Source organism: Athalia rosae, chromosome 5 (genome assembly GCF_917208135.1).
Source record: "Athalia rosae chromosome 5, iyAthRosa1.1, whole genome shotgun sequence".
Classification (NCBI taxonomy): Eukaryota; Metazoa; Arthropoda; class Insecta; order Hymenoptera; family Athaliidae; genus Athalia; species Athalia rosae.
The window spans coordinates 3,075,801-3,084,985 of record NC_064030.1 but is presented as its reverse complement, the minus strand read 5'-3'; positions in this window follow the sequence as shown (position 1 = coordinate 3,084,985).

Below are 9,185 nucleotides of genomic sequence, written 5' to 3'. Positions count from 1 at the left end.
AATGAAATCCAACAGGATCGAGTCGATCGATCCACGCCGACGATGAAAGTAATAATTTCTGCATTTATTTTCATTATTTTTTTACCCCTAATGGAAAAACTTTGTACGATATTGAAAAATAACTCGTAACATTTTCCTGAAAATTCCTTGAATATTTTTTTCCTTACGAAATAACTGAGGTGTATGACGTTCGGATTCCATTGGCATTTTCACATTCCGAAATTGTTGAAATAAAATTTCGAAAAATCGCTGTACCCGCTTATACCTATTTCGCATCAGCTGTCCGTGAAGAAAAGTGAATCGAACTGAAAGAAAGAAAAGAAAAAAAGAAATTTTATTCGTTTCATTTTTATTCCCTTCCGATTTTTCTATCTTTTTATTTTTCCTGCGAATAATTGAAATCCTACACCGATGAAACGATAACATAAATTTAATCACATGCAGCTATCGTATCAAAATTTAAACATAACCCAAAGCGAAAAAGAAAAAAAAGAAAAATAAAATAAAAAATAAAAATAGAACGAATATTCAGCACAGTCCGACAGAGCCGAAGAGAAATTGGAATTCAATGGGAAAATATAATAACGCTGCCGCGTATCACATGACACGTGCAACTATGCGTGTATGTAATCTATCCGAACGTGACGATCGGATTCTCACTGCTTGTTGCTGTACCAGAAACTGTATAGGCTTGTCGGATATCGTGTAACGTCAAATTCCGGTTTCAATCAATGCGGTAGAGCCGAGTGCGAGGTAATATGTATTTAATACTCATGAAGTTATAGCTCCGCGGCGATAGTCGACGATGGAAACCGGTAACACCGCAATCGAGTGAAAAACCATTACGTAATACCCCGTTGAAAACGTCGCCGCGAACGCGCTCAACGCTTTGAGAAATTCAAGGTGTTCCTATCATCTCTGTGCAAAGTTAGAGCTACGTGTGCATTAATATAACTAATTTCGTTTGAGGTCGTAAGGTCAAAAATACTTGGCGGGCGAAGCTCTGTATATTAACAATTAATGTAATGAGGTATAGAAATAGTTTCGAGCCACCCGACTTGACTCATGCTGCTTTTCGTTATATAACACTGGTTGGTTGGTATAACCGCTCCCGGTAACCAAGAACAATTAATAAATTCCACCCAGTAACCCCTAAACTTTGCCATTATACGTAATACGCCGAGATATATATATTGGGTACGTAGGTACATACATATGTATATGTACACAAAATTCGTACGTACCTACCTACGACCTTCGCGTAGAGGGTCCTCATCGCAGGATAAGTGATACGTGTATCGCACACGCGTAGAAATCGCACTCCGATTTTTTAGAAATTTTTAAGACTCGGAAATTCACTGCGAAACCTTCGGTTGAAGTCTTTTTTTTTTTTTTTGTTGGTTTTTTATATTTTTTATTTTTAATCTGGACTCCTCTCGTGTACGAGGTCGTAAGGTAGCGGATTTTATTAAAAGTTTTTGCGCTGTATGTACGGATACTATCGAGTCGTGAGAGGGAACGAGAAGGAAGGAAGAAAGAAAGAGAGGGAGATTAAAAAAAAAAAAAGGAGCTGTGACGGGGAAGTCTTATCGAGGTATTTTATTATCTGGGAAAAATGCAAATTTTTTTAAAATTGCGCCAGACTCGCCGTTATACGGGGTGTATTCGGAAAAATCTTACCTCGCGAAAATCAAAGCCTCGATGGTTGATTTTTACGTAGGGACGTGTACGTGTATCCGGTCCACCGTTACCTGAGTCGAGGATCTCTCGGGTGGAAACTGCTTATTTCCGGATGAACGCCACCGCGCTTTCCTAATTAAGTTAATATGTAAGAAGATATATAGAAGGAGATCGTTACTCGTGTGTTTTCTGATAACTGGATATTCGAAGGAGAAAACTAATTATCTTCTGAATTAGTTGGAATAATTATTATGACTTATCAAATTTCTATGGTTACCTATATCCCCCATTCTCCGCGAAGAATCTTCGTTGCTTCGGAAATTTCCTCTCCCTTTTTCCTCCGCGTAGGGAAGAGTTCTCTCGCACGTGTACGTACACCCAACTTGTATCCGGTATTCTGATCTCGTCTCGGTTCGCGCGTCTCAATTACTTTCTTCACATACAAGTTAACGGATAGCGTATAGGTTGACGAATATCTCTCGTACATCTACTACGCAAATATAGTTTATTTATAGCCCCCCCCCGCCCCTACAGTTTATACGGAGACCATATCTCGATCGTCGTTTATCGCCCTCGTCGTGGCGGTGCACCGCCGTAACGAACGTCCCGCCACGCTTATCGTCTCCTATGGGATCTTTTCTTTCCGACTGTCGGAGTGGCTAATTAAAATTAGTTCAAAACGAATTCGAGTCCATGAAACGAAGTAAAAACACGAGTACGCATTGATTTATATTTTTAAAATTTCGAGTAAGATTTCGCGTCACCTTCGAGGTAAAAAAAAATTAGATTTTATGTTCACAGCTTTTCACCCCTATGCTTGTTCTTGTTCGTTCCTTCTGTTAAATGTCTTTTTTTTTTCGCGAGACGTATTGTTTATCCGTGCGATTTGCAGATAACCGAAGCGACCCGTTCTTGTTCGTGTCTTTGGAAAGTCGTTATGAAATAGAGCTTGAATTTCATTCGGAATTAAGCCGGAAAATTTTATACCGTTACGAACCTTATTGGAAAATATCGCGAGGGGCGGTATACTCGTTTTAAAAGTCCTGCACGGAACAACCGGAGCACACGGTCTACCGGCTTGTCAAATTTTGGGAAAACGTCGTCCTTTCCGCGAACACCGCGATGGGTTTGATTCGTCTCATTTTTTCGTTTCCCCCCCTACCTTCCCGAATACATGTTCGTTACATAGAGACACTGAAGGGTTGTATATATGTTGAAATTGACGTCAAGACCAGTGAGATTCCTTTTTCATTTATTTATTTATTTTTTACCCTCTTCTCTCTTATTTTTTTTTTTTCCCGTTTTATTTTCAACCACAAACGTCAACCGGGTGCGGGGTTGGAATCGTCGACTTATACCCTCGCAACGTTACGGATTTGCGCTTATTTTTTTGCTCTTTTTCACCCCCCATATATATTTTTTTTTTTCTTCAAATTTCTTTTAAAATTGTACCAGCTGTATTTCGAACCAAACTCGATTCGATAACATATTTTATCAAGTCTTGATTTTTAGGTTTTGTATTTTTTTTTTTTTTGATCACCATTTTTTGTCGTTCGTCTTCACATCGCGCTATGCAGGCTTTTCAAGTTGGGGGTATAAATAATAATTAAAATTAATTAATTTTAATTACTTAGATTTTCATTTCTCGTGGATTATATGTATTCATAATTCGACGTATTTACAAGCACCTATCGAGCTTGTATAGTACCTTTGGGTTCGTCAGCAGGTATTTCCGTTATCCCGATCAATAAGCGTCGCCGGGGCGTTCGCGGGAGGGGTGCGGAGCTGCAGAGCTGGGTGGTTTGAGAGGCTGGAAAAGCTCTGCTTGAAATCGTTCTGAACGCTAATGAAGCTTATTGTTCCTTCAGGAACTCGGAGCCCTGTCCAAAATATAGATATAAATCTCGAAGGGTGGATTTTTCTTAATTCCTTTGTTTTCTTTTTGTTTCTCATCCTTTACACCAAACTCTGACGGTTCACAAAGATGTATCGGAATGACGAAAAAATTAAAAATAAAAAGAAAAAAAAAAAAACAGAATATATAAAGTTGGAGTAAAATAAAGAGAGTTTAATTCGAATTTGGCACCCCCTTTGTCGCATATTTTTCACCGTTTTACATTTGCTAATCAACACGTGTACGTGCGAATATACGTGGTGATCTGGAAGAATGCGATAGACAGAAAATTGTTACGAAAATGATATCCAACGAGATGGTACGATGAATAAAATTTTTCAAAATTCAAGCAACTCTGATAATACGCGGGTGGAGAAGAGAGGAAAAATAGTAAATGAATCGAATGGAGAATCAAGATGAGATAACGTCTCGAAGGAAGAGAGCTGGTAATCTTCTCTGGAATTGCGGCAATTTCTATGGTATAGGAACGTGCATAAGTATTATACTACTTTCAGGTAAAACCGCCCCGAAGTAGCTATAGGCGGACAGATTGCAGGAGAAAATTTATCGTATTGCTAGCAACTGGGATTGCGCCCGTAACCCATAAACGAGAGGATTCTTGCTCTATGCAGCCGGAACTGAACACGTGAAAGTTGAATCGCGAAGAAAAATTTTTCACCGAATTTATAACCGAGAGCTTGCAAAATGTACATACTCGCTGGCTAATCAAACTTTCGATTAATACGACGTTGTGAGATGAAACTTACTCTTCGAGGTATTTCAATGATCCCGATTTCACTTTTACCTAGAATACGCGAAGCGGAAGCGGAGAACCCTTGAAACACTAAAATGAGCATAGATATTATATCTGCTGCAGAGACGAGACGATCAACGATTAGGAGAACAAAAATTTGTTCCTCTCAATTCGTTCGTTCCGTCTTTCGCTCGGCGCGTCTCATCTCATCGTCGGTATTAGTTTTCCGACCGTCGAAAAAATTCTTCACCTTTCACCAAGTTTCAGGCACCTCTTCCTTTCCGCTTTTATTTTATTCATTTATTTATTTATTTATCATTCTCGATTCGATCCCCCTTCTTCCCCTCCGCTGATCGACCGTGGCTAGCTGCTCCTCCTCGAGACTGTAATTCATCCTCGTCTCTCTTTATGTCTCTGTATCCGACGCATCGGGTGTCGGTGAGGTGGTTCGATCGGTGTTTCACCCTCAGCTCCATACGTACTCCATTTCTTTCTCATCTCACTTTGCCCCGTCGACGGATTTCCGCGTGCCCACAGACATCGGCATTCCCGAAATAGAGGCTTCGCTATCCCGTGCGCAATTCTAACTCCCTAAGGTTTCATACTTCGGATAAATTCACCGCAAAAATCGCAAAAACATTTCCGCATCTACTTAAATTCCGGGATATTTAGTGCCTCTCAATAGGCAGACGTTGAGTCGATGATTGCGAGGGCGTGCCGTTCGGTCGAGGAAATTCCGACACATCTTTCTCCTTCCGCTTTGCACGTCGCTCCCAACCCCGTTTATTATACTTCTCATGTTTTTTGGTCTCACGCGCCACGTGCCGTCAGCTTTTTCGCTGTTTCTTCTTCTTCTTCTTCTTCCTTCTTTTTCGTTTCGCGAATGTTCTACGAGTCGAGTAAACGGCCACCGACACAAACGTCACCTATGCGCCGTCTCGTAGGGTAACCTAATATCCCATTGCCTTGTTGGCTGGTCCACGCGATACTTCAGACATTTCCAGCATCCTTTTTCCTTTTATTCGTTATTCAGTTTATACACGTCACGCTTATACTCCCAGGCCAATAGAAATGGTCTCGCGAACCACTTTATCGGCTCGCAAACTAGCTCGACTTTCGTTCCTCTTCTCCTTTTTTTTTTTTTTTTTATTTCTTCTTCTCCTCTCCTCTCTTCTTTCCTTCTTCTTGTTTGATTTCGTTCGTGACTCATGATACTCCGCGCTTCTGAAAACAGACGCTCAGGAATGCTCTTTCATTTTCTTCTACTCGGTCGGGCCATCTGCTCCGCTGACTGTTCAGCATATTCCATTAGGAGTTTTTCATTTGATTTCGTACTCGCGGGCGATGATTAATTATTTATCCAAAGAGGGTGGGCGGCGGCGGCGCGCCCCCTTCGAAAAATCCCAGATGTTGTCGGTATCGTTGCATAATCGGAGGAACCGGATGAGGTATGTCGCATCCTCGGACGCGGCGCATTTGCATTCGCCCAGTCTGTCGCGTAATTTCCAATTAGAAACTAACGCCGACGCGGGAACCAATAAAAGGCGTAAACTTTTTCAATTAAAGGCACGTCCCCCGAGTTTTAAATGAGTTGGTGTCACTGACGGCCGAACGAGACCGGAGTCGAGTCGAAAAAGCTCTTCTTCCCGCCCAGCCAAAGGGATCAGAGGCGAAGAGAGGCGAAGAGAAAACTAGGAGAGAAGATGAAAAGGGAAAAAGAATCGAAGGGAGAAGAGATTTTCCGTACGGGGCGGTATACCCCCGTTACGGTCAGAGGACCCGGCGACGCCGTTCAAACTTCCGCCCGGACTATAAGCAGGACTTTATGTCCCGCGTCCCGCGAGTCGCCTTTCCCTCTTTTCGGTAAAACGTCCCATGAAATTGTTCAATCGACGGTCCGACTAGAGCTTTTCTTCATTTATTCGGAACAGTGCGGGCTACGTAACATGTACACATAGATCGCGCGTATACAGGTGGGTGGTAGATTTCCGTTTCTCCGCGGCGGTCCTCGACGTACTCGACTAACTACTCCACATAACGGAAACTCGATTAATTTATATTTAAATACGATAACTGACTCGTCGGTTGCACGAGTTTGAAATTAATAAGGAGTACACGAGTTATCTTGAGTTGCAAAGTGGGTTTCTGTTTGTACGCTTTTTTTCCTTCCATTTTTTCTATTTTTTCTATTTTTTCCATTTTTTTTTTATTTTTTCTCTCAAACTTCGTCGATACAGTTACGAGAGTAATTATCCAAAGTACCCTTCTATATTTAACTATAAATGCGATCGTCGTCGTTTCGCTACTCTTTGACGATCATTCTAATTAACATAGTATCTCCGGGTGCACTACTTATTTGTCACGTTACTTTCCCCAAGTCCTTCAGATCTCCTCTTTGAGACGCGCGTAACAACGTTATGCAGACACACGCGTACACGCACACGCACACACGCACACACGCTCACGTGTCGCGTCGCGGTACGTAAGAGAGGCGGTTCGTTGGAATTTACTCTCGTACGTAGCGTGGGTATAAAATTGAAGCGAAACCGTCCCGCACCCCTTAGCCGCTCGCGTGTTCCCGTGTAAGGGTAACCCGCGCCCGGGCTGACGTAGGTATTTATACACGTTGTACGTACGCGGCGGCACACGTAGGTAGGATAGGTAAGTGGATAAATCCGGTGTCACTTCTAAACTTCTACAATATCACGTACCCCTTCTGAAGCTGAAGAACAGCAGCAACTCAATTCTCTTTGTTCCGCAAACATCCGCACGTGTATTCTAATTGTATCAACTGTGTCCTATCCCGTGTAACGTATGTACGCAAGTACGTGTACGTATATAGTGTTTACACAGGTGTACTTTGCCGACGCATATCTGCGCATTGTCGTCGTCTTCAGCCCACCCACCCACCCCTCTCCCCCTCCCATTGTCGGGCTGTTATTACACCCTAGGTGGATTCTGGAATCCCTTATTCCGGTATATCGCGAGGCAAATTCATCCTCATCTATATAAATAGAATACGTGAGTAGGTGGGCGGAATCTGATTCGAATAAGGATCGGTGATTATTTATTTATCTCCGTTATGTAAATCGCACTCGACGACCTACAACTCTGAGAACTGAAGTTTATAATTTTTGCCGTTGAATAATTTCGATTTTCTTTTGTATTTGAAAAAATAAATATCTAGTTATGATAATTAACGAATAATTCTCATCGTCTTCGACTTCTTCTTCTCATTCTTCTTCTTCACTTGGCGGAGCTTTCGATTCAGAGCGTCGATACCATCGAGCGGATGCTCCGGGTAGTTTGTCCCATTGAGGCAGAAAATTTTCAGAAATGCTAACTGACACTAGTCAGGCACCTAGATTTTTTTAATGAAGGGAAATGCGTTTCACAAACATGGAATTAATTGAAAATCATGGTCGGATTGTTATTAATCCTCTCGAGCATAAAAGATCGCAAAGTTTCAATATAACGATGTCGAATGATTTTCATTCCATTCGAAAAGTTGTTTTATACATTCCGCGGGGCGTCTACCCGCTGCACAGGTTTGGTTGGTAAAAGAGATGAATGTCGTTAACCGCGCAAATAGACTCGCTGATTTTAAAACGCGATTTAACGACCTGCCATTATACCGTTCGTCGCGTACCAATAGATATAGGTATTCGCCTATACCCTACCTACGGTATAGCGACGCGACTCTGTAACCAACCAACAACCACCACCACCGGCGAACCGGTCGGTGTACCCGATTTCCAATGTTTCCCTCATACTTTAACACAAAAAGGGTTTTTAGCACGATTAAAGTTAACATCCAGCGGTGGCGAGAACGACCAATTAGAAGATTTTAACTACCCCAACTCTCCGTTCCACTTTATGCTCCCAATATTAATTCTGACATTTTAATTTCACCCTCAATTATCAGTCATTTACGTCGATGTGAAATTTCATCCCTTAGCGGTCGAGAAGAGTTGATATTAATCTTTTCCGATACCTTGTCATAAATATCCTTGAATATAAAATTATGCAATGTACCCGCAGAATATCAAAACCCATACATCGGCATCCCCGCGGCACAGGCTACATCTAAATACATATAATATGCAAAGGGTCTAGTTGCGTTACGACGATATCAACCCTTGATGGGATCCTGTGGGCCTCCGCATGTAGAATAAATATTGTGCACAGCTTGCGAATATAGGGCACACCACCTATACATACCCGTGTATATGGGGCATCCGACGTCGAATCACCTGGTCGGTCCGTGACCCCCCGCTCGATCGAATTCCAACTATCAATTCGCGAGCTCTCCGAAAGCCCTAATTTCTCCCTACGTAGGAGTTACGACGACGAATGATATTCTGAACGGTGAAATTCGAACTTTCAGACTCTTGGAGAGCTCAATTTTTGTACGGAGCCGGATATACTTCCGTTGGATTAGAATCACCGTGAATTGGCAGGGCTGCGGATAAGATACAGCGGATGAAATTCGACGGTCGTGACGTACCAGTGCGGACGTTCTCTATTGTTAGAATCGCGCGAGAATGAGGGGTGTATAAAAACGGCGGTAGAAATGGAAATGGATAACGCAATATATGCACAAATGAGGGACGCGAAATGCGCGGGAAAAGCCCACCTACTACCCTATCTTGTATAAGGAGGACAACTGCGACGACTGGCACACCGTGTATAACGCGGGATACACGCTGAGGTTCGCGAGCAACATCTGGAAAGCATTCGAAATTCGGAACAATCCAAGACAGTTCCATTCCGGAAAATTTATGCACCAACGTCCCTCCCACGCTTTTCTTTTTCCTATTGCCTTCTCATTCTCTCCCCCTCTCCCTCCCTCTCCCT